This window comes from Myxocyprinus asiaticus, chromosome 28, assembly GCF_019703515.2.
Source record: "Myxocyprinus asiaticus isolate MX2 ecotype Aquarium Trade chromosome 28, UBuf_Myxa_2, whole genome shotgun sequence".
Lineage (NCBI taxonomy): Eukaryota > Metazoa > Chordata > Actinopteri > Cypriniformes > Catostomidae > Myxocyprinus > Myxocyprinus asiaticus.
Window position 1 is genome coordinate 7582133 of NC_059371.1, and position 24164 is coordinate 7606296.

Consider the following 24164-nt stretch of genomic DNA (forward strand, 5'->3'; position numbering starts at 1 on the left):
GTTTCATCATTGTCAGTGATCAGACCTACCACCGTCGTGTCATCAGCAAACTTAATGATGGCATTGGAGCTATGTGTTGCCACACAGTCATGTGTGTACAGAGAATACAAGAGTGGGCTGAGAACACAGCCCTGCGGGGCTCCAGTGTTGAGGGTCAGTGATTAGGAGCTGTTGCTGCCTATTCTAACCACCTGGCTTCTGCTTGACAGGAAGTCCAGGATCCAGCTGCACAGCGAGCTGTTTAAGCCCAGAGCCTGGAGTTTCTCATTAAGCTTGGAGGGCACTATGGTGTTGAATGCTGAGCTGTAGTCTACAAACAGCATTCTCACATAAGTGTTCTTTTTTTCCAGGTGGGAGAGAGCAGTGTGTATTGTAGATGCAATGGCATCATCAGCGGTTGTTGCGGTAAGCAAACTGCAATGGGTCAAGTGAGAGAGGCAACACAGAGCAGATGTAATCTCTGATTAGTCTCTCAAAGCATTTGCTGATGATGGGGGTCAGAGCAACAGGACGCCAGTCATTTAAGCAAGTGATTTTAGATTGCTTTGGAACAGGCACAATGGTGGATGTTTTAAAGCATGTGGGGACTACAGACAAAGAGAGGGAAAGATTGAAAATGCCATCTGGACCCGCGGCTTTGCGGCTTTGCGGATATTCACCCGTCGGAAGGATCAGGTTACATCCACTACAGAGACGGAGAGTGAACTAAACTCTGTAGCTTCGGCCGTGAGAGGGCGGTGTTATTTCCCTCAAAACGAGCATAAAAAGTATTTAGCTCATCCGGGAGAGAGGCAGCAGTGTTCATGGCGGAGTTTTTATTCTCTTTAAAGTCTGTGATGATATTAATTCCCTGCCACATGCTTCTAGAGTTGGTGGTATTAAACTGTCCTTCAATCTTGTTCTTGTACTGCCGTTTTGCTGTTCTGATTTTCGGAGGGCATAACTGGCTTGTTTATGCTCCTCCGCATTCCTGGAATTAAAAGTGGAGGTCCGCACATTAAGTGCCACGCGAACATCGCTATTAATCCATGGCTTCTGGTTCGGATAGATCCGTATTGTTTTGGTCATAACAATGTCCTCTACGCACTTTCTGATGAAACACATTATGCTATCAGCATAAAGCTCAATGTCGTCATCAGAGATGGACCGGAACATCTCCCAGTCCGTGTGATCAAAACAGTCTTGTAGCGTAGAGTCTGATTGGTCCGACCAGCACTGGATCGTTCTGAGGGCGGGTGCTCCCTGTTTCAGTTTATGCCTGTAAGCGGGCAGAAGCAGAATGAAAGAGTGGTACGATTTGCCAAATGGTGGGCGGGGGAGGGATTTGTAGCCATCCCGGAAGGGAGAGTAGCAATGGTCCAAAACCCGGTCCCCTCTTGTGTTAAAACTAATGTGTTGGTGGTATTTTGGTGCGACTGATTTGAAACTGGCTTTGTTAAAGTCCCCGGTCACAATGAACGCAGCCTCAGGGTGCGCGGTTTCCTGCTTGCTTATAATCCCATACAGTTCCTTGAGTGCCCGGTCTGTGTTGGCTTGTGATGAGATGTACACAGCAATGATAATGACCGCTGTGAATTCCCTCGGTAGCCAGAATGGTCGGCACAGAAGCATGAGAAATTCCAGATCAGGAGAGCAGAAAGACCTGATAGAATGTACGTTCCTCTGATCACACCAGGATTTGTTGATCATAAAACATACACCACCACCTCTGCTTTTACCTGAGAGGTCTTTCACTCTGTCCACTCGGTGCATGGAGAACCCCGTGGGTTCAGTGGCTGAATCTGGAATCTCAGCAGACATCCAAGTTTCTGTAAGGCAGATAATGCAGCAGTCCCTCATCTCTCGTTGGAAAGAGATCCGCGCTTTCAGCTTGCAGAGCTTGTTATCCAGAGCCTGAACATTTGCCAGTAGAATACTGGGTAGTGGGGGTCGATTTGCGCGGCATCTTACTCTGATGAGAACGCCGGCTCTGTTTCCCCTTTTCCTCCTGCGTTTCCGCGGCCGGGCAGCCCAGACAAAGGGCTCCGCTGCCGTGTTTTTAAACAGCGGGTCGGCACTGAGGAATCTGAAGTCCGGTTTGCAGTGTGTAATTGCTGAACCAGTGTCCAAAAGTGTTTGTCTGTCATAGACAATAAGGCAGACAACATCCAAGACAAAAAACATAAGAATTGTAAACAAAACAAACAAAGCACTACCATGTTGTGTCGGAGCTCGCAACGCAGCAGCCATACTCGGCGCCATCTTGAGTCTTGATTTGTAAGCATGAATGGGAAAGCAGGTCTATCTGCTTCTTGTAACCAATCAAATCTGGTTTCCGTTGACCAGTTTACTCTGATCTGGTTGGTTTAATAACGTGATAGACAACTTCTTTCTATCATGCTTGTAACTTCATTTATGCTTTACAAATCTTACTCCACACATGCAAATTTTTTAGGCACTAATTAATCTTCATTGATGTGCCTTTTTGAAGTTTGTGTGCTTACAAGCTTGTAAATGTAGTTCCCTATCTGTCACTCACTCGACGTTATGTCGATGTAGTGACACTAGGGGTCACTCTTGGGAGCCCCAAACACCTCTGCTTTTTTGAAAAAAGGCCAATGAGAATTGGCGAGTGGAATTTGCATGCCACTCCCCCGGACATACGGGTATAAAAGGAGCTGGTATGCAACCACTCATTCAGATTATCTCTTCGGAGCCGAGCGGTTCTATTCATTGAAGCTGAATTCATCCGCGAAGTTTATTCACCTCATCTGCTGGATTCTATGGTGCATTTCAGCGGCTTCTCCCCCTCTGCACCCATGGAGTGCAGAGAACGCCCCTGGGCGCTTTGGCAGAAACGACTAAAAAAGTATATTCTAAAAAAAAAAAAAGAGTATATTTTCTTTCTAAAAAAGCGGCACACACGGAATGTCTTTTTAAAGATGCCTTTCCGTCTGTGTGTTATTCCTGGTTGTGGTCCATATCTCTCCGCTTCTGATGGCCACGATCGCTGTCTTTCATGTCTGGGCGCTGCCCACGTGGAGACATCTTTCTTGGATGGGTCTTTTCCTCACTGTGAGAACATGACCATGGCAATGTTGCAGTCGTGGCTTGCATTCGTAAGAAAGCAAGCCATCCCAGCGGCTCCCCGCCTCGGTCCTTCTACCTATGGGTATGAGGCCATGCCGGTTAGCACTGGGGGCGATTTGGGGACCTCAATGGGACCACCTCCACCAGGTATCCCCCCATGGACCTCCCATTCCCCAGCACACTCGCTTGCTCTGGTCGGGTGCTCAGACGAGATCGCCGGCTCGTCTCAGGGCGAGTTCGACATCTCGTTTGGAGCCCGGGAAGAAGATGAGTTATTGAGCGCAGCATCAGAGAATGGGCTCGTCCAGTCGGACACAGAGGCTTTGACTGGGCTTCCTCCTTCGGGAGTGGTCGCCCAGGCCGACGTGGAAATGACGGACATGCTTTCCCGGGCGGCTGCGAGTTTTGGGCTAGAGTGGAACCTTCCGCTCTCCCCTGAACCCTCGCGGCTCGATGATTGGTTCCTGGGCTCGGGGCGCTGCCCACGGCCATGCCCTGCCCCCATTCCTTTCTTCCCGGAAGTGCATGAGGAGCTGACAAGATCGTGGGAGGCACCTTTTACTGCCTGGTCCCAGTCTTTCAGCTCCCCCGCTCTTGCTACCCTCGATGGCGGAGCGGCCAGGGGGTATTTGGTGATCCCCCAGGTGGGTAAGGCGCTCGTCGTGCACCTGTGTCCACAGAGTGGCGCCACCTGGCGTGGGCACCCAAAACTCCCGTCCAGGGCCTGTAGGTTTACGTCATCCCTGACGGATAGAGCCTATGGTGCCGCTGGACAAGCTGCCTCCGCCCCGCATGCCATGGCTCTCCTGCAAGTACACCAAGCCAAGGCACTAAAAGAACTGCAAGAGGGTAGTTCTGACCCAGGATTGATGCAGGAACTGCGCTTGGTGACTGACCTCACTCTCCGGGCGACGAAGGTTATTCTCTCGGGAAGGCAATGTCCACCCTGGTGGTCCAGAAATGCCACCTTTGGCTCAACTTGGTTGAGATGCGAGAGGCTGACAAGGCACGGTTCTCTGATGCACCCATCTCCCAGGTTGGCCTATTCGGTGACACCATCGAGGACTTTGCCCAGCAGTTCTCGGCGATGAAGCAGCAGACGAAGACCATACAGCACATCCTGCCCCGGCGCGGCTCAAGACCCCGCACCCCGTCTGCTCATCGCCAAGGGTGTCCTCCTGCAACTACAACACTGGCTTTGCCGCAGCCCGCTCCCTGGCCCAGCCCCGGCATTGAGCCCAGCGCAGGGAGCAGACGCCACCGGTCTCACGGCTGGCCACCAAGAACCCAAGGAATGCTTCGAAGCGCCCCTGAGACGGGTGACCCAGGGGCAAGGAGACCCGCTTCTCCGGAGCTGGTGAGCAGACCACTCTATCCCCCGGTGGAGGTCCGGGAGGAGAATCTTTTGTTTCATTTTCATTTAATTTCCCCCCGCCTCTGTGTGCCCAGCTGTGGCACAAACACACCCACATGGGATTGAGTCCGGTGGCCTACAGGGATGAGACTTATCCTCCCCCCTCCTCAGCCAATCTTATGGTGGGTGGCAGGAGCCAGGTAAGTGCTTCGATGTCCCTGGACTCAGCACGGCCACGGGGCTCAAATACCTTCGACATGGCACCTCGAGCTCTGCCCTGCCACGACGCCCCACCCGCTGGTACGTCCGACGTGATCATTCCCTTGATCCTCCTCGCCCGGAGTTTGGACGCGTGGCTCGTGCTTTCCAACCTGTCACGGTAGCTGACCCAGACCGTCTGACTCGGCTACGTGATTCAGTTTGCCAGGCGCCCACCCAGGTTCAGTGCCGTCCGCTTCACCTCGGTGAAGGGCGAGAATGCTGCTACCTTGCATGCAGAGATTGCTACCCTTCTGCGCAAGGGTGCGATAAAGCCTGTCCCTCCAGCCGAGATGAAGAAAGGGTTCTACAGCCCTTACTTCATCGTACCGAAGAAAGGTCACATGGGCGGTGGGTTGCGACCAATCCTGGAACTGCGAGTACTGAACCGGGCTTTGCATAGATTCCCGTTCAAGATGCTGATGCAAAAACGCATTCTAGTGAGCGTCCAGCATCAAGATTGGTTCATGGTGGTAGACCTGAAGGACGCATACTTTCACGTCTCGGTCTTACCTCGACACAGACTCTTCTTGCGGTTTGCCTTCGAAGGCCAGGCGTACCAGTACAAGGTCCTCCCCTTCAGCCTGTCCCTGTCCCCTCGCATCTTCACGAAGGTCGCAGAGGCTGCCCTTGCCCCGCTAAGGGAAGTAGCCATCCGCATCCTCAACTATCTTAATCCTAGCTCACTCTCAAGAGTTGCTGTGCACACACAGGGACCTCATGCTCCGGCACCTCAGCCGACTGGGGCTTCGGGTCAACTGGGAAAAGAGCCAGCTCTCCCCAGTTCAGAGCATCTCTTTTCTCGGTCTGGAGTTGGACTCAGTCTCGATGACAGCACGCCTCACAAACGAGCGCACAAAGTCGGTGCTGAACTGTCTGAAGGCATTCAGATGGAGAGCAGCGGTTCCACTGAAACTTTTTCAGAGGCTCCTGGGGCATATGACATCCTCAGCGGCGGCCACACCGCTCGGGTTGATGCATATGAGACTGCTTCAGCACTGGCTTCAGACTCAAGTCCCGAGATGGGCATGGCGCCACGGGACACATCGCGTGACCATCACACCGATCTGTCGCCGCCTCTTCAGCCCTTGGACCGACCTTGCATTTCTATGGGCAGGGGTTCCCCTAGAGCAGGTCTCCAGGCATGTCAACAGACGCCTCCGGATGGGCTAGGGCGCCGTATTCCATGGGCACACAGCTGCCAGCTCCTGGACCGGCCCGCGGCTGCGTTGGCACATCATCTGCCTAGAGTTGTTGGCAGTAATGCTCGCCCTGTGGAGGTTCTGGCCGTTTATCCAGAACAAGCACGTGTTGGTCCGGACGGACAACACAGCAATGGTAGCGTACATAAACAGTCAAGGCGGTCTACGCTCCCGTTGCATGTCACAACTCTCCCGCCGTCTCCTCCTCTGGAGTCAGCAGCGCCTCAAGTCGCTACGAGCCACTCACATCCCGGGCAACCTCAACATCGCAGCGGGCACTGTCACATCAGGTTACCCTCAAGGGAGAGTGGAGACTCCACCCTCAGGTAGTTCAGCTGATTTGGAGTCGATTCGGTCGAGCACAGGTAGACCTGTTTGCTTCCCGGGAATCCTCCCACTGCCTGCTTTGGTATGCCCTGACCGAGGCACCCCTCGGTATAGATGCGCTGGCACACAGCTGGCCCCCTGGACTAAGCAAATACGCATTTCCCCCAGTGAGCCTACTTGCACAGACCCTGTGCAAGGTCAGGGAGGACGAGGAGCAGGTCATCCTAGTAGCACCCTACTGGCTCACCCAGACATGGTTCTCGGATCTCACACTCCTCGTGACAGGCCCCCCCCCGGTGAATTCTCCTGAGGAAGGACCTTCTTTCTCAGGGACGGGGCACCATATGGCACCCGCGACCAGACCTCTGGAATTTCCACGTCTGGCCCCTGGACAGGACATGGAAGACCTAATTGGTCTACCACCCGTGGTGGTAGACGTGATCACTTAGGCTAGGGCTCCCTCTACGAGGTGCTTGTATGCCTTGAAGTGGCGTCTGTTCGCTACGTGGTGTTCTACCCGACGTCAAGACTGCCACAGATGCGCAGTCAGATCAGTGCTTTCCTTCCTGCAGGAGAGGCTGGAGGGGCAGCTGTCCCCCTCCACCCTGAAGGTGTATGTAGCTGCTATTTCTGCGCATCACGATGCAGTAGATTGTAAGTACTTGGGGAAGCACGACTTGATCATCAGGTTCCTGAGAGACACTAGGAGGTTGAATCCCTCCAGACTGTGCCTCGTCCCCTCATGGGACCTCTCCGTAGTCCTTTGGGGTCTAAAGGGAGCTCCCTTTGAGCCCTTGGAGTCAGCTGAGCTTAAGGCACTCTCTTTGAAGACTGCCCTCCTGACTGCACTCACTTCCATCAGAAGGGTAGGGGACCTGCAGGTGTTCTCTGTCAGCGAATCGTGCCTGGAGTTCGGTCCAGGTTATTCTCACCGGGCTATGTGCCCAAGGCTCCCACGACTCCTTTTAGGGATCAGGTGGTGAACCTGCAAGTGCTGCCCAAGGAGGAGGCAGACCCAGCCTTGGCGTTGCTGTGCAAGCTTTACACATATATTTGGATCGCACGCAGAGCCTTAGAAGCTCCGAACAGCTCTTTGTTTTCTTTGGTGCACAGCGGAAAGGAAGCGCTGTCTCCAAACAGAGGATCACTACTGGGTCATCGATGCCATCACAATGGCATATCAGGCTCAGGAAGTGCCACCCCCTGCGGGGTTACGAGCCCACTCCTCCAGGAGTGTGGCGGCCTCCTGGGCTCTGGCCAGTGGTTCCTCTTTGGCAGACATCTGCACAGCAGTGGGCTGGGCAACACCCAACGTCATTGCGAGGATCTACAATCACCGGGTTGAGCCGGTCTCGTCCTGTGTATTGGCAGGCACGAGCATGTAAGTTCCGGGACAAACTGGCTGGGTGTACCGCTTGGCATAGTGCCTTTCCCCACCCTTGAGGTGAAGACGTGCACTCTTGACTCCCAGTCGTTTTCACAGACTGTGATCCCTGCATGACTTTCCTCCTTAGACCTCCGGCAGCTGAGTTTGCGGAGAAACTCACTGACCAGCCCAGTATGCACGCTAATGAGCCCCTGTACTGAGGTAGATGCTCCACATGTGCTGGTTCCCCGAAGGCGACCCCATGTGATATCTTCCGCAAAATTGTTTCCCTTGTTGGCAAACTGCATCTTCCTTGGGCAGTCGCCATGCTCTGTAGAAACTCCTCCCCCTTTGGGTAGGACCTATCATGGAACCTCTCCATATGACATAATTCCAACAAGACTCGGTAAGACCATGTGACGTATTCTACTTAAAATACCCCCCCCCTTTTTGGGCGGGGTGTGGTCTCTGCGGTGTCTTCCTCTTGGGATGGACACCCCCTGATGCAGACACTTCACGCATAACAGTTCAGCTAGTTGTGACGTTTTGTATAGGGACCCCTAGTGTCACTACATCGACACAACGTCAAGAGAGTGACAGATTGGGAATGTCCTGGTTACTTTCGTAACCTCCATTCCCTGATGCAGGGAATGAGACGTTGTGTCCCTCTTGCCACTACGCTGAACTACCCGCTGAAATGGCCGGGACCTGATCTCAGCTCCTCAGCAAAAAACCTGAATGAGTGGTTGCATACCAGCTCCTTTTATACCCATATGTCCGGGGGTGTGGCATGCAAATTCCACTCGCCAATTCTCATTGGCCTTTTTTCAAAAAAGCAGAGGTGTTTGGGGCTCTCAAGAGTGACCCCTAGTGTCACTATATCGACACAACGTCTCGTTCCCTCCATCAGGGAATGGAGGTTTTGAAAGTTACCAGGACATTGATTATGTAATGCAAGCTTTAAAATATTTTGTCTTACAAGTCACGAAAGTATTTAGATGTCATAAAATAGCACTGTGTGAGAAACGTATTAACTGTCTTTATTAATGACTTTATGAACGTCTGTAGCACCTCCAGTGTTCATTTCACCAAGAAAATGCTGTGACATGTATAATGTCTGCAATGTCAGATACTCAATCAAACAGATTTCAGTTCTGTTTGAAGCCACTAGTGGCACACAAATAACAAACTTTATTAATTTAAATAACTGACCTGTGGAAATAAAACACACCAGTTTTGCAAAAGCACTGATCACTAATAAACCTTAGTGTAGATGCATATTTAAATATACTCAAATGAAAATGAGGTTATTATGGATAAAAGTACATACAGTTCAAGTCTGTGGTGTCGTAAGGGTCTATGTTTATGCTTACTTTTCACAACCCATGGTTTATGGAGTTTTTTCATCTACTAGAAATGTTTTGCAAAGACGTATTTTCAAGGTATCGTCAGAACAACTAAACTTGAATGATCAAAACCAAGGTACACTCTACGACGCAATTGTATGACATGTTCCTTACAGCCTCATTTTCATTTGTGTCCAATTAAATGTCTCTCTAACCTGAGTCTGACTAAGGCAGACTGATAACACTGTGAATTCCGCAACAGTAGGTCTATAGTTTTGCTGCTGAAATCAGTCTGTGCTTACCAAAATTCAAATCACTGCCCTCTGTGGATAGGGCTGCCATCCATCCTGTAAAATACGGGATCGTACCATATTAAAAGATGAAAAGTCCAGTATATTAAGCTGGTCAGATGGCATCATGGCTGAATTGTTCAAGATCATTGATTTACCTTGATATCCGTTGTAAATGTTGCCTACTGTGGGTAAGGGACTGTCTAAAAAGTCCACACATTGTGCTAAAACATCATAATACTGTGGCGGGTGTGATAAGGGACCATCTGAAAAGTTCACACAAACGTCGACCACCATTGTCTGTCAACAATCTTAGAAAGAGTGTCCTTTATTCTACAGTTCCATTAGTGGCAACCCTATCAGTGGCCAAAGCTAGAAGTGTTGTTGCTACAGTGAAATGTCCACAGAGTGGCACCAAAAGCAAGTTGTATATTATGTTCTTAATTATGTAATTATTGGAGGAAGGAAGGCATATTTTATTAACCCTACTCCCTAACCCAAACCCCAACCTTTAACCTAACCTTCAGTAGAGTAAATGTATATATATATATATATATATTTATTTATTTTTTGAGTGAAAATACCATGTGCTCAACATTTATGCAAATACAATATCTTCCTGCTTCCTACTGGACCAGAACCTGTGTCTCAGAGTTTTCTCAGTAGCTTTAGAGGGAAATGTGTTCACTCTTAAATAGGTGCGAAAATATATTATGGGGATGCCATTTGTCAGATATTTGGCTGCATGGGGTTGATAACATGGTACATGAACTTTCGAAAGTGACATTTTGATTTCCTGTGCCATCATGTTGACTAATGCCCATTACTGAAATACGTGTAATTGTGTTATAATTTTGCTAAGCAATATTAGCATGTGCTAAAGGATTTGCAAAATCTTGCTTTCACTGTACGTTGAATTATTTTTCTAGTATTTGATACAGTGCCAAAATAAATAAATACAAAAAAATGCTAAAAATGCTTTAACTCTCAGCTAGAGATATTTCATAATTTCAAACAATACTTCAGTGAAGAACAATATTTAGAGATTTATTTGATCTGACTCTTACAACCGGCACTCCCTTGAACACACAGAGGAGAGTGTTTGAGATTGGAAGTCGTAGAACAGAAACAGTCTTTTCTCATTGTCCTTCTTCTTCCCTCTTCCTTACAAAGGCGGGTTCCACAGAGTGTATTTATTGCTCTAATAAAATGAAATGCATGTCTGTGGTGGCAGAATTATTGTGCAATAAAAGTCTGAAGAACCAGAATATTCTCACCGCAATAATCAAGTCATGGACACCAGAGATATTTCACTTATGGCTTGGCCAGGGGTGGTTATTATCTCATGGGCCATAAGTCAAGTAGGTATGGGTCATTTTAAAGATGAATCTGCTTTTATAGTCACAATATCTGTCTGAAATGTTAACTTAATGGCCGAAAGTATATGGTCACCCCTACTGTTAGAAAGCAGGGTTATTCTAGCCACACCCATTGCTCACAGGAGTCAGAATTCAAACATACCCTTACAAAAAATAACTGCAGTTTTTTTTTTTTAACTGTAGTACAAGTGTGGTAAATTGGATGCAGTATTATTGCAGTACTGGAAACTGCAGGAATACTGCATCCAAATTACCACACTTGTACTGCAGTACTGAAAACTTCAGGAATAATGCATCCAAATTACCACACTTGTACTGCAGTATTGAAAACTGCAGGAATACTACGTCCAAATTATCACACTTGTACTGCAGTACTGGAAACTGCAGAAATGCTGGGTCCAAATTACCACACTTGTACTGCAGTACTGAAAACTGCAGAAATTCTGCATCCAAATTACCACACTTGTACTGCAGTACTGAAAACTGCAGGAATACTGCATCCAAATTACCATACTTGTACTGCAGTTCTACTGTTGTTCTCTAGAACTGCACTCTGCAATCCTACACTGAACACATTTGCTGTACTTCGCTAAATTCGTCAAAACTTGACCAGTGACTGAAAACACAATTCAGGTTATTAGTAATGTGCAATGTATTGACATTCAAATCTTTAAAAAGGTTTAAAAGCTTTTAAAAGTGTGCCTGGCCATTAAGACACATAAGCATCAGCAACACAATATTTAAAATTAAACATTCACTATCAAATCTAAAAGTTTAAATAAACATGAAAAAATTGGCAATGTATAAATGTATAAAACATTAGCACTGTCAGTCAACTGAAATATTTAATCGTGATTAATCGCATGACAATAATGTTTTATTAATATTTTCCGAACAAAGCCTTTCACAGTATGAAGATGTACTAAAATTACACCAATTAACATTAAACATTTCTCAAAGTCTATGTGGGAGGTACACACATTTAAAGAACTTGTCCCCATAGGTTGCGTATTCATTGCAATGCACATTAAATCTCTTAAACATCCTCCACAATATTAATCATCTGACAAGCTGTGGCTGTCCACTTTTCTACAGCAATCGTAAAGTCGCTTTAACATGATTCGTGCCGCTTTAAACTCCACATAGAAAGAACTGTGTCTTGAGCCCTATTTTGATGCTAATTGTTTTTCATGGGGATGTAAGGTAATTCCAGCACTTACCAGGACTAGTCAGTGATTTTATTGCTGTCCGAATCCAAACTGTGTTTGTCTCCCACCATCCGCGACAAAATTCCCGGTCGAATTACTTATTGTTTTTTAACAGATACCAAGGTTGTGTGGTCATTTAATTTCCATCCGAATCCACATCTCTGAGTTTAAAAGCAGGAATGTCAATTGTTCAGATGTATGGTAATGTGTAGAAATATAGGTAATTATTCACATTAATATAGTTACGTCCCCACTCCACCACACTGAGTGGGAGCTCTTACTTAGAAGAAAAATAGAAAAAAAAGAGGCTGTGCTGATTTAACTTATCCCAAAATGTTCCAAATTTTTTTACTGTACGTGGTATATGTGCGGCTTTTCTCTCACTCCCTATGCACTTGTGTGTGTTTTTGATTGTGTGCTGGAGAGAGACAGAGAGAGAGCTTGCACGCAACTGATGATGTGCTCTCATCTCAGCACGTGCACCATGTTTACTCTATTTACACTTTAGCATAATTTCAAATATATGTACATAACCTATATTTGAAAATGTATTTTCACAAAATAAAAAGAATACAGTTTGTGGACTGGATTTTTTCTCTTGCTGTCACCATATGGAACCTCTCATCCGCATACATGCGCTCAAGTACATTGGGGGAATCCCGGAGTTTGGCGCAAGAGGGAAATCCCATTATTGCAGCACAATTAGAATAAAAAAGCAAAGTTCTCAGAAGCCATGTTTGTTATTTAGACAAGCGTTGCGAGGAAATTACATTGTCAGTAAGCAGCTTTCTCCATGGCAGAGTCGCATGTATATGGGGGTAAAAAGAAAGCCCTTTCTCGCATTAAAAAGCTTTTTGGTGTCCATGTAAAAAAACGGATTTAAGTTAATGGCTTTACCAACTCCATTCATGGCCTCTGGGAAGAACGAATAGTTTGAGCTTCTTCTCACCCCCTGTTCATGCTGAATAACTAACAAGCCATGTTTTCTGCAACCCAACAAATGTGGACTGGTCCAAAATTTTCAGAGCATCCTCTTCTTCTGATTTTTCTCAGTAAATTCAAAGGCACATGTTGCAAATGCCACTAAAGGACATTGATTGTTGTCAAATTTGATTGTTTAAGTTCAGCAAGTTTCACATTGTTTGAGGCATTGCAATATGTGACAAGAAATTGGTGAAAAATGTCAGGCACTCACAGTATATCAACCCTCTAACAATGTTAATTGGTAAGTGAGACTGGTCCACAACTGGTGAAATTTCCAACCTGGTCTCATAGCTACTTCCATTACTATACCTACATTTTTGGAAAACATATACATGGCTCATTAAACGTTTCATGGGAGTTTCGTGATGAAATATATACTACAGACACTACAACAACAATTACATTTATTCAGTTTCACACAAATGACAAGTACAACAGTACACTTTTCGATTTGCTCCTCACACAATGCTATCTTATGACATCGAAACACTTTTACAATAGCGCATTTTAATATTTGCATTGCATAACCAACTACATTTACAAGCTCATTCAAGCACAAAAAATGTTGTGCAGTAGCTCAGCTGATATAAAGTTGCACTTGCAATGCAAAGTACCAGGGCATGAGTTGAGTGTCAACACGTGAGCTGAAAGTGTAAAAGTACCACACAATAACAAGTCTGGGTAGGGAGGGAGGTAGGTTTTGCTGATTTCAAACTCCATAAAGCATTACTCTTAAAAACCTAATCTGTTTAGGAGGAAATTTAACTTGCTTTTAGTGGCACACTGTGGACATTTCACCTCGAAACGGCCGTGATACATGTAATGAACCAGGTAATTTCGTTTTGCAAAAATGTTGCCACAGTCACATAATTTTCATGAGGTAAGGCTGGGAATATCAGCAACAAAGGTCTCTAGTTAATATCCCCTATCATTAAGGTGTCTTGACTTGGTAAGTGGGCAGCTGGCTTTAGTAATTTAAAAGATGACTTTCTTGGGGTTTGCCGTGAATCCCACCCATCGCAGCTACCTCAGATCTGCCCTCAGACACTGCGTGTGCCGCTGCCAATCATTACTGTATATAATGATGTCATCCAGATAGGCAGCAGCGTATGCAGAGCGTGGTCTGAGGACAATTACAACAACTGTGGTTGACCAACGTGCTTTACAGTAAGACCATCACATAAAATGCTAAAAAACACAATAAGTCAAATACAAGGAGCATACATATGGCGTAAAAAGCATATATCATACAATATCATAAGTCACACAGTATTATCAGCAAGAGAGAGAAAGTGCGTTCTTAACATGGATTTAAAAACTCTGGAGTCAGCATCAGCACCAGAACTGAATTTATTTTTTATTGCACAAGCATAAATGGTCACTATGGCCAATGCCAAACATCAGCCGCCACTGGAAATGTGTTCTCAGAGTGAAGAAACATGCTTCGAAATTTGTCAGCTTGAAAATAATTGATGGTCCAACAGAGGTAGGTGGATGCCAGGAGAACATTACCTCTCTGAATTACATGGTGCCAACTGTGAAGTTTAATGGAGAAAGAATAACAGTATTATCATAATTCCACTGAGGAATTCTAATGCAACTGCTTACAGTATGCAGTAAGATCTATTATAGATTACACCTTACTCACAAAGGATTTTTTGCCTGTCAAAATTAATGTTGCAATTAATTTTAAAAACAGAATTTAACAGATAGCTGTAGCGTGCTGCATCCTCCACAACCTAGCACTCCTGAGCCACGCAATTTTGAATTAAACCGTGGAAATTGCATTCAGTACAGAATTTTGCTTGTATTCGCACAATTACCTGAGTTGCATAATTCCTTTAGTAAATTAGTTGCTATAACAATGTAGACAGTGAGTGCAAATAAGTGAATTTGAATTCTGGCCATTAAGTTTGATATGGCAGCTGCTGTCAAATACGGCCAACCTACTGTGTGTGTTACAGTAAGTTTCTGACTGTGCCCTTCCCTCATGTTCCACTTGTGCGTCAGCAGTCTTACCACAGTCTTTCTTTCCAAAATCCCTCCCAAGTTCTTCGTAACTTCTACAAAACCACTCCTGCCTCCCTGTCTCTCTCTCTTTCTCACTCACACTGTAAATACTAATAGTTATTTCAAATTATAAAAAATAAAAAAAATAGTTTACTCAACTTAATCTTAAGTTATTAAATATTACTTGAAATGTCACATAAATTCTTTAAACTTTGGGTTCAAGTACTACTAACTCAAAATTACCAAGTACAGAATTGTGGCTGTGTGGAATACCCATAAATCCTTTTGCTTGAATAAATTATGTTTGTTTGGTCAAAACAAGGGAACTTATGTAGTAAAATAATATATTTTTTTAATTTAAAATATATTTAATTTTAATTCCTATGACTATTGTTGTTGTTTTGTTGTAGCTGGTTGATAATTGAGATTTTTGTGAAGTCGCCATGAGGGTGATTAGTGTTACCTCTGATGAACTTGGAGCCTATTAAATATAAGCCATTCTTCTTTACTCAATTATACTTTACAAAAGTGCAGATTTATGTGCACTACGAAGTACTAAGTAGAGTCCAGTCATAATTTCCCTTTTACTGTATAAGACATGTTATAACCCAATTTAAATAATTAAATCAAAACAACGATACTTTAATCACAGATGAGTTAAGCTTACTTGTAACTAGTTAAAGTTACTTAAAAAAATTAAGTTCAGTTTACTTGAGCAAAATAAGTACGTTTACTTAGAAAAAGCATGCAACCGATTGCCTTGAAAAATCTAAGTAAGGTCAACTAATTAGATTTTACAGTGCAGCTGTGCAGAATGTGAACCCCATTTTCTCAACTGCCTGCCTCTCTCTATTTCTGGACTGATTTGTGGAAAGCAGGCTTCATATTCTGTGGTCACCATTCCAGGGGAGCCTCCCTCATACTTGCTGGTTTATGTCAAACAAGTTTTGCTGGTCTCCTGGGTAGCAGTAAATTAGTCCGGGTTTAAATACTAATCTCATTGAGAATTTTCATCAACTTTTGCTGTGCTTTGGAAATGTTTTTGACCTCTCTGGTATTTATTTTACCCCAAAACATTGTTTGTGTATGATTCACGGTCTTCAGTGCATGATGGGTACATATATTGGGAGGTGGCAGCACAATTTGGTTTGGAACATTTAGTTCATTAAATTAGCTCATACAGCAACACCTACAATGCAATTTAGTACTGTGACAGAGTTTCATTTTATTTGTTTAGAAGGGTTATTTTAACTTGTTCTTTACTTATCTGATAACTAATGGTACTCATGAGGGTTAAAACATCAATAAAGTTTGTTGTGGATCTTTAGCATCTGCTTATGATTGCATGTGACAAGACTATTTTGAAAATGAATTAAGGTCAATACTGTATCGCCCCCTGTCTGTCTAACTTCGCCCAAACCTTTGCTTCTTGTAATTACAATTAGAACTGCAGTTATGCCACTAGAGGGTGCTTTAAACTAATAACAAAAATGTCACATTCATTACAATAAAGCATTTTAAGGATACAGGTAATTTGGGTAGTATTAAGAACCTGTAAAAAAAAAAAAAAAAAAAAAAAAGAGGCAACCTTGTGATGCACATTCATCTCAGTACTGTCTGGGAATTTTGAACAATATCTCAGCACTGATAGTACAAATTCAATTAAATTTGACTCTGAGTGTTAACACACCAAAATACAACAAAATATTCAAAAAATTAAGATATACAATTAAAATGTATTTATCTATTTTTTCATTTTAAATAAACAATCAATTTCAGAAATTCTTAGAAAACAAACCACAATGATTTTAGTTAAATCAAATCTCACTCGATTCTCAGAGGATTCTTGTTTAATTTAATAAGGATTGGTTCCAAATTATTATTCCATTATCATTGTTTTAGGAATTTTTAACAAGGGACAATGCAATTACATTTTAACATACAGTGGTGTGAAAAAGTGTTTGCCCCCTTCCTGATTTCTTATTTTTTTGCATGTTTGTCACACTTAAATGTTTCAGATCATCAAACAAGTTTAAATATTAGTCAAAGATAACTGCATTTTGTGTTTACTTGTGTTTTTAAATGAATGTTGTTATTATTAAGGGAAAACAAAATCCAAACCTACATGGCCCTGTGTGGAAAAGTGATTGCCCCCTAAACCTAATAACTGGTTGGGCCACCCTTAGCAGCAACAACTGCAATCAATTGTTTGCGATAACTTGCAATGAGTCTTTTACAGCGCTGTGGAGGAATTTTGGCCCACTCATCTTTGCAGAATTGTTGTAATTCAGCCACATTGGAGGGTTTTCGAGCATGAACTGCCTTTTTAAGGTCATGCCACAGCATCTCAATAGGATTCAGGTCAGGACTTTGACTAGGCCACTCAAAAGTCTTCATTTTGTTTTTCTTCAGCCATTCAGAGGTGGACTTGCTGGTGTGTTTTGGATCATTGTCCTGCTGCAGAACCCAAGTTCGCTTCAGGTTGAGGTCACGAACAGATGGCTGGACATTCTCCTTCAGGATTTTTTGGTAGACAGCAGAATTCATGGTTCCATTTATCACAGCAAGTCTTCCAGGTCCTGAAGCAGCAAAATAGCCCCAGACCATCACACTACCACCACCATATTTTACTGTTGGTATGATGTTCTTTTTCTGAAATGCGGTGTTACTTTTACGCCAGATGTAATGGGACACACACCTTCCAAAAAGTTCAGTTTTTGTCTCGTCAGTCCACAGAGTATTTTCCCAAAAGTCTTGGGGATCATCAAGATGTTTTCTGGCAAAAATGAGACGAGCCTTAATGTTCATTTTGCTCAGCAGTGGTTTTCGTCTTGGAACTCTGCCATGCAGGCCATTTTTGCCCAGTCTCTTTCTTCTGGTGGAGTCATGAACACTGACCTTAAGTGAGGCAAGTGAGGCCTGCAGTTCTTTGGATGTTGTTGTGGGGTCTTTTGTGACCTCTTGGATGAGTCGTCGCTGTGCTCTTGGGGTAATTTTGGTCGGTCGGCCACTCCTGGGAAGGTTCACCACTGTTCCATGTTTTCGCCATTTGTGGATAATGGCTCTCACTGTGGTTCTCTGGAGTCCCAAAGCTTTAGAAATGGCTTTATAACCTTTTCCAGACTGATAGATCTCAATTACTTTCTTTCTCATTTGTTCCTGAATTTCTTTGGATCTCGGCATGATGTCTAGCTTTTGAAGATCTTTTGGTCTACTCCACTTTGTCAGGCAGGTCCTATTTAAGTGATTTCTTGATTGAGAACAGGTGTGGCAGTAATCAGGCCAGTGTGTGGCTAGAGAAATTGAACTCAGGTGTGATAAACCACAGTTAAGTTATGTTTTAACAGGTGAGGCAAACACTTTTTCACACAGGGCCATGTAGGTTTGGATTTTGTTTTCCCTTAATAATAACAACCTTCATTTAAAAACGTCATTTTGTGTTTACTTCTTACCAAGCACAAACAGTACCAAGTCAATATTAAACCGAAGCCCATTGAATCTAACTGTGGGATGTGATTCTCACATTTTCGTAGTAATTTCAGAAAGTTTTCTTGGTAGCATTTTGTTTTTTTTTTTCTACATTTATGTACTATATAATTACAAATACAGTAATTACTAGGTACTAACCCTAAACCTAAACCTAACCCCAACCCTAACCCGTATTACGTACCTGTATTTATCTAATATTGCTCAGAACTTTCTTAGGTAAATACGCTGTAAGCAGTGATGGGCACAAATACATGAACATTTATTTAAAATAAAAACACAAAATACCTCAGTTTAAATGTATCAAAATAAAATACCAAATACTGTGTGGAAAAAAATATATCAAAATAAAAATCAGTATTTTTGTATCATGAAAATACACAAAATGCATGTAAAATTGGCCTTCAAAGAAGCATCACTATTAGGCTGAAATCTAATGAATTTCTATACTTATTTCTGTCCAGGTTACACTGCATCCTTCTATTACCTGTGGTGAACCCTATTAAATAAATCATGTGTAAATCAGTGGGTACTTTTCTTGCTATCTAGCAAGGAGCAATGCTTTACACACTTGACAAGTTAGTAAATACACAATAACGAACAACTGATTAGCTAGCGAGACTGACTAACTAGCGCTAATGTCCAGAGCTAGTGCTAATGCTATTTTCCCCTTGCCAGTGCTCTTTTATTCCTTCATATTAACTTAAATCTGAATGATGTTCCATTTTAGCTTGCTAGCGATCTAGCAAATGATAGCTAGTGAACTCACTAACGATAATTAGATAGTGGGAGTGTCGACATGAAAGATGATGAAAAGCAATAATTTTGCTAAATTATTTGAACTTCTTTAATTTATTTCAATAATATTAATTTGTTATACAGCCAGATACAAACGGGTGATCCACACACTGGTATCCTTCATCTGATGGAGCCACTGGAGCGGGGCATGGTCCGAACAGAGGGTGAAAGCCCATCCCAGGAGGTAGTACCGAAATGTGAGGACTGCCCACTTGATGGCTAGACACTCCTTCTCAACGGTGCTGTACCTCTCCTCTATCGCTGAAAGCTTCCGGCTGATGTACAGTACCAGGTGCTTCTCCCCCTCGACCACCTGGTACAACACCCTGTCTGACGCATTGGTCTGTACAACAAAAGGGAGAGAAAAATCAGCAGCATGTAACAATGGCCCAGCACAAAGCACAGCTTTCACCTGCATAAAAGCCTGTTGGCGTGGTTCCGACCACTGGACCGGGTCTGGGGTTTCCTTTTTAATGAGATCAGTCAGCGGGCTGGTGACATCCAAATAATTAGGCACAAACCTTCTATAATAGCCAGCCAGCCCCAGGAACTGTCTCACCTCCTTTTTTGGTCTTGGATCTCGGGTCTTATCAATTTGGGGACGCACCTGCCCATGACCCAAGTGGAACCCCAGATACCATAACTCCACACGTCCAATAGCGCACTTCTTGGGGTTTGCCGTGAATCCCACCCATCGCAGCTACCTCAGATCTGCCCTCAAACACTGCGTGTGCCGCTGCCAATCATTACTGTATATAATGATGTCATCCAGATAGGCAGCAGCGTATGCAGAGCGTGGTCTGAGGACTCAGTCCATAAGGTGTTGAAACGTAGCCGGGGCTCCAAACAAACCGAACGGAAGGGTCACGAATTGGTGTAAGCCAAAGGGTGTGTAGAAGGCCGTTTTCTCACGGGACATTGGTGTTAAGGGGATCTGCCAATAACCCTTTGTTAAATCCTGTGTTGAATAAAAATGAGCCACACCCAACCGATCAAGCAGTTTGTCAATACAAGGCATTGGATACGCATCAGATTTAGACACTGCATTGACCTTTCAATAATCCACACAGAACCAGACCGAGCCGTGGCTCTTCAGAACCACTGGGCTGGCCCAGTCACTGTGGGATTCTTCTATTACCCCCATATCAAACATGGCCTTTAATTCTTCCCGAACCACTTTTTTTTGTGCTCGGGTAATCGGTAGGGACGTCTGCGTACCACTACCCCTGGGGTTGTTTCAATATGGTGTTTTGTGAGGTTTGCATGACCAGAAAGGGGCAAGAACATGTTTGAGAATTCCCTTTGCAACCGGGCCACGTCCGTGATTTGCGATGGTGAGAGGTGGTCTCCACAAGTGACTGGGGTGTCTCAACTGGCTTTTAAGTTCACCTCTGGCCTGAGCTCCTCCACCATCGCCAAAGCTACAGGGACCACCTCCCTCCACGATTTTAGGAGGTAGAGGTGGTAAATTTGTCGTGCTCTGCCCCTATCCATTCATTTAACCTCATAATTGACTACCCAGACTTGCCATGTGACCTCAAAGGGCCCTTGCCACTTTGCGAGTAATTTAGAGCTTGATGTAGGTAGTAATACAAGGACTTTATCTCACTGTGTAAATTCCCGTAGCTGAGCTCCCCTGTTATACAGCCAGGACTGACATTCTTGAGCCTGTAGCAAATTCTCCTGTGATAGTTGCCCCGATGTGTGAAGTTTTGCTCTCAGGTCAAGAACATATTGAATTTAGTTTTTGCTGTTTGAAGGTCCCTCCTCCCAATTTTCCCTCACGATGTCTAAGACACTGCGAGGCTTACGCCCATACAATAATTCAAATGGGGAGAACCCCGTGGAGGCTTGTGGGACCTCTCGAACTGCGAATAACAGGGGTTCAAGCCACTTATTCCAATTTCGAGGGTCTTTGTGCGCGAACTTACGAATCGTGTTTTTCAGGATTTCATTTAACCATTCGACCAAGCCGTCCGTGTGCGGGTGGTAAATGCTTGTCTGTTTCGATTTAATGCCCAATAATTTGATGATTTTGATGACGCCCAATAGATCTTAAGTTGGATAAGCAAATTAATGCTGTTGTCCGGTCGAGTTTTTTCCACCTTCAGCAGATAGCAAAAGTTAAGCCATTTTTTAATTTTAATGATAGTCAAAAGGTCATTCATGCTTTTATCTTTTCCTGCGTGGACTATTGCAATTCTCTCTACATAGGTATTAATCACATTTCTATGGCTTGACTGCAATTAGTGCAGAATGCTGCCACCAGGCTCCTGACTCGGACACGGAAGCATGATCACATCACTCCTATTCTCTCTTCTCATCATTGGCTGCCGGTACAAAATAGAATTAAGTTTAAAACTCTCATACTAGTCTATAAGTCTGTTAACAAACTTGCTCCATCATATCTCTCAGACCTTCTCTCCCCTCATTGCTCCTCCAGATCTCTCAGGTCATGTGATCATGTACTGTTAACGGTGCCTAAAACCTGAAGGAAACAAAGAGGCGATCGAGCCTTTGCAGTAGCTGGCCATAACCTATGGAACAATCTACCTTTATACTGTATATTAGAACTGCTCCCACTTTAACTACTTTTAAATCCAAGTTAAAAACCTATTTATACTCTCTAGCATTTGAATAAATATAGAGAATGCTTGGTTGACTTTTTATATTGACAATTTCATTGTTTATCTATATTGTACTGTTATTATCTGCTGTATTATTTTAATATCCTTAGTATTATTTTATTTTCCATAGTATTATTTTTATTGTTGTAAAGCACCTTGGTCCACCTATGTTGTGTGTATATGGTGCTATATAAATAAACATGACATTGACATTGACATAATCATGGATATCCCCATGCACACATCTTACCTTCACCTAGTGACTAGCAGCCAAAGCCTCATCTTGAACCAGGCATTGATGGATGGAGGTTTGGCTGCATCCCGAATCCACCAAGGCCTGGTATGTACCCCCCTTAATACTCATGGGTATGCGGTACGTACCAGCTCGATCCGGGCGGCCTGCAGTGCATCGGGGACCTGAACCAATGTCCCTTCCTCCATCACCGGGAAATGGTCCCGGAAATGCCCGGGCTCCCGCAACTCCAACAGACCGACCCAGACTCCACGCCTGTAGCAGCGGGTCCACCAACCTGGGAGTGAGAGCGGAGAGAGGCAGGGGAAACCGGCAGGTAGTGCAGTCCCCGAAGCTGAGGAGCCGGTTTGGGAGGGGGCACTCCCCATTTCCAGGGAGGAGGAACAGGACGGAAAGGGGAAGGAGGGGAGACAAGAGAAAGAGAGAGAGAGAGAGAGAGAGGACAATCTCAGGGCTCGCCGGCTTCCGAATACACAGCCATGTGGTCCTCCTTTTGGAGCGATACTGGTCGGTGGCACTGGACCCACTCCGCCGTCTCTCTCGGAAGTCGAGCGATAAACTGCTCCAGTACCACCAGGTCGATTACAGCTCCGACGTCACATTGCTCAGCCAGCACCCACTTCCGGCAAGCACCCTGGAGCTGCTGGGCGAAGGCAAACAGGTGGCTGTGCTTGCCAGTGGTCAGCAAGCGGAAGCGTTGGCACTGCTGCTCGGGTGTCCGGCTGACCCGTTGCAGGATGGCTTTCCTCAAGTCGGCATACACCAGGAGGTTCTCCATTGGTAACTGCTGCACCACGAGTTGGGCTTCCCCGGACAACAGTGGTGTCAACCGGACTGCCCACTGGGTGCTCGGCCATCCGCAGGCCCCCGCCGTCTGCTCAAAGAGCTCCAGGAAGGCCTCAGGATCGTCTTGGGGGCCCAGCTTAACTAGTAGATCATGGGGCGGGTTGGTCGCAGGGTCCGGTGTCACAGTGGATCTCCTGATCTCACTCTCCATTCGCAAGCCGGCGCTCAACCACGCCCCAACCACCACAGTGATGTGGACAATTGATGAACATTAACTGGAGTGTTGGTGGCGTAGTGGGCTAAAGCACATAACTGGTTCAATCCCCACAGCCACCACCATTGTGTCCTTGAGCAAGGCACTTATCTCCAGGTTGCTCCGGGGGTATTGTCCCTGTAATAAGTACACTGTAAGTCGCTTTGGATAAAAGCGTCTACCAAAAATACACACGCAGATACACACAGACAGCTTCACATGTCTCTCTCTCGTCTGCCACTGTCTCTTCTCCTCAAATACTCCCGCTGCCCCTCGCTGAAGACTGGTGTGGCACACAGGTGGAGATCATTCACCACTTACCTTCCCGGCCTTGCTCTGCCAGATGCTGCTTGGCCCCGCCCTGCTCGCCACATACCCCCATCGCCACCGGGTTTTGGCACCAGTGTAACAATTATGGAAAGGAGGAAGCTGGGGCCGGCTTGAAAAAACACATAGACATTTATTGTTGCACACAATAAGGCCGTTTTTCAGCAGTACACAAAAGGTTTGCTTTTCAGCATCACCACTCTGACATGCAGATACACACAGACAGCTTCACACGTCTCCTCTCCTCAAATACTCCCACCGCCCCTCACTGGAATGCGAGACCAGTGTGGCACACAGGTGGAGCTCATTCACCACTTATCTTCCCGGCCTCGCTCTGCCCAGACACCGCTCAGCCCCGCCCTGCTCGCCACACTGGGATTGCTCAATTTGTATCAATTTGTGCATTATGGTTCAACAAAAGCCAGCAATACATGGTTTTAGCCTTGAATCACACAATACTATCCATCTGCTCAATCAAAGCTTCTGATTGCTCTAAAGAGAGAAACAGAGGCTCTTGGTTGAGAGAGACAGAAGACCGGGAGAGGGGGAGGATTATTTTGATCTCTTCTGCACTCTTACATGGTCAGAGCGGTTAAGCTCTGGATGAAATCAGCCAAGGTTTCATGCCACAATACCGCAGAACAGCTTTGCTTTTACCTCAGATCAACCTCCCTCTTAGACTGTGGTTGGCTGCAAATATTGGATTCTGGTGTTTAAAGTGAACAGATATATTTCTGTGTGGATTTGGCCACAGTTGGCAGAAATAGATGTGTGTTTTCCCAGTTTTTTTGGATTTATTATCGGGGAAACATCATGTAAGATTGGACATGTACCAAAGCTA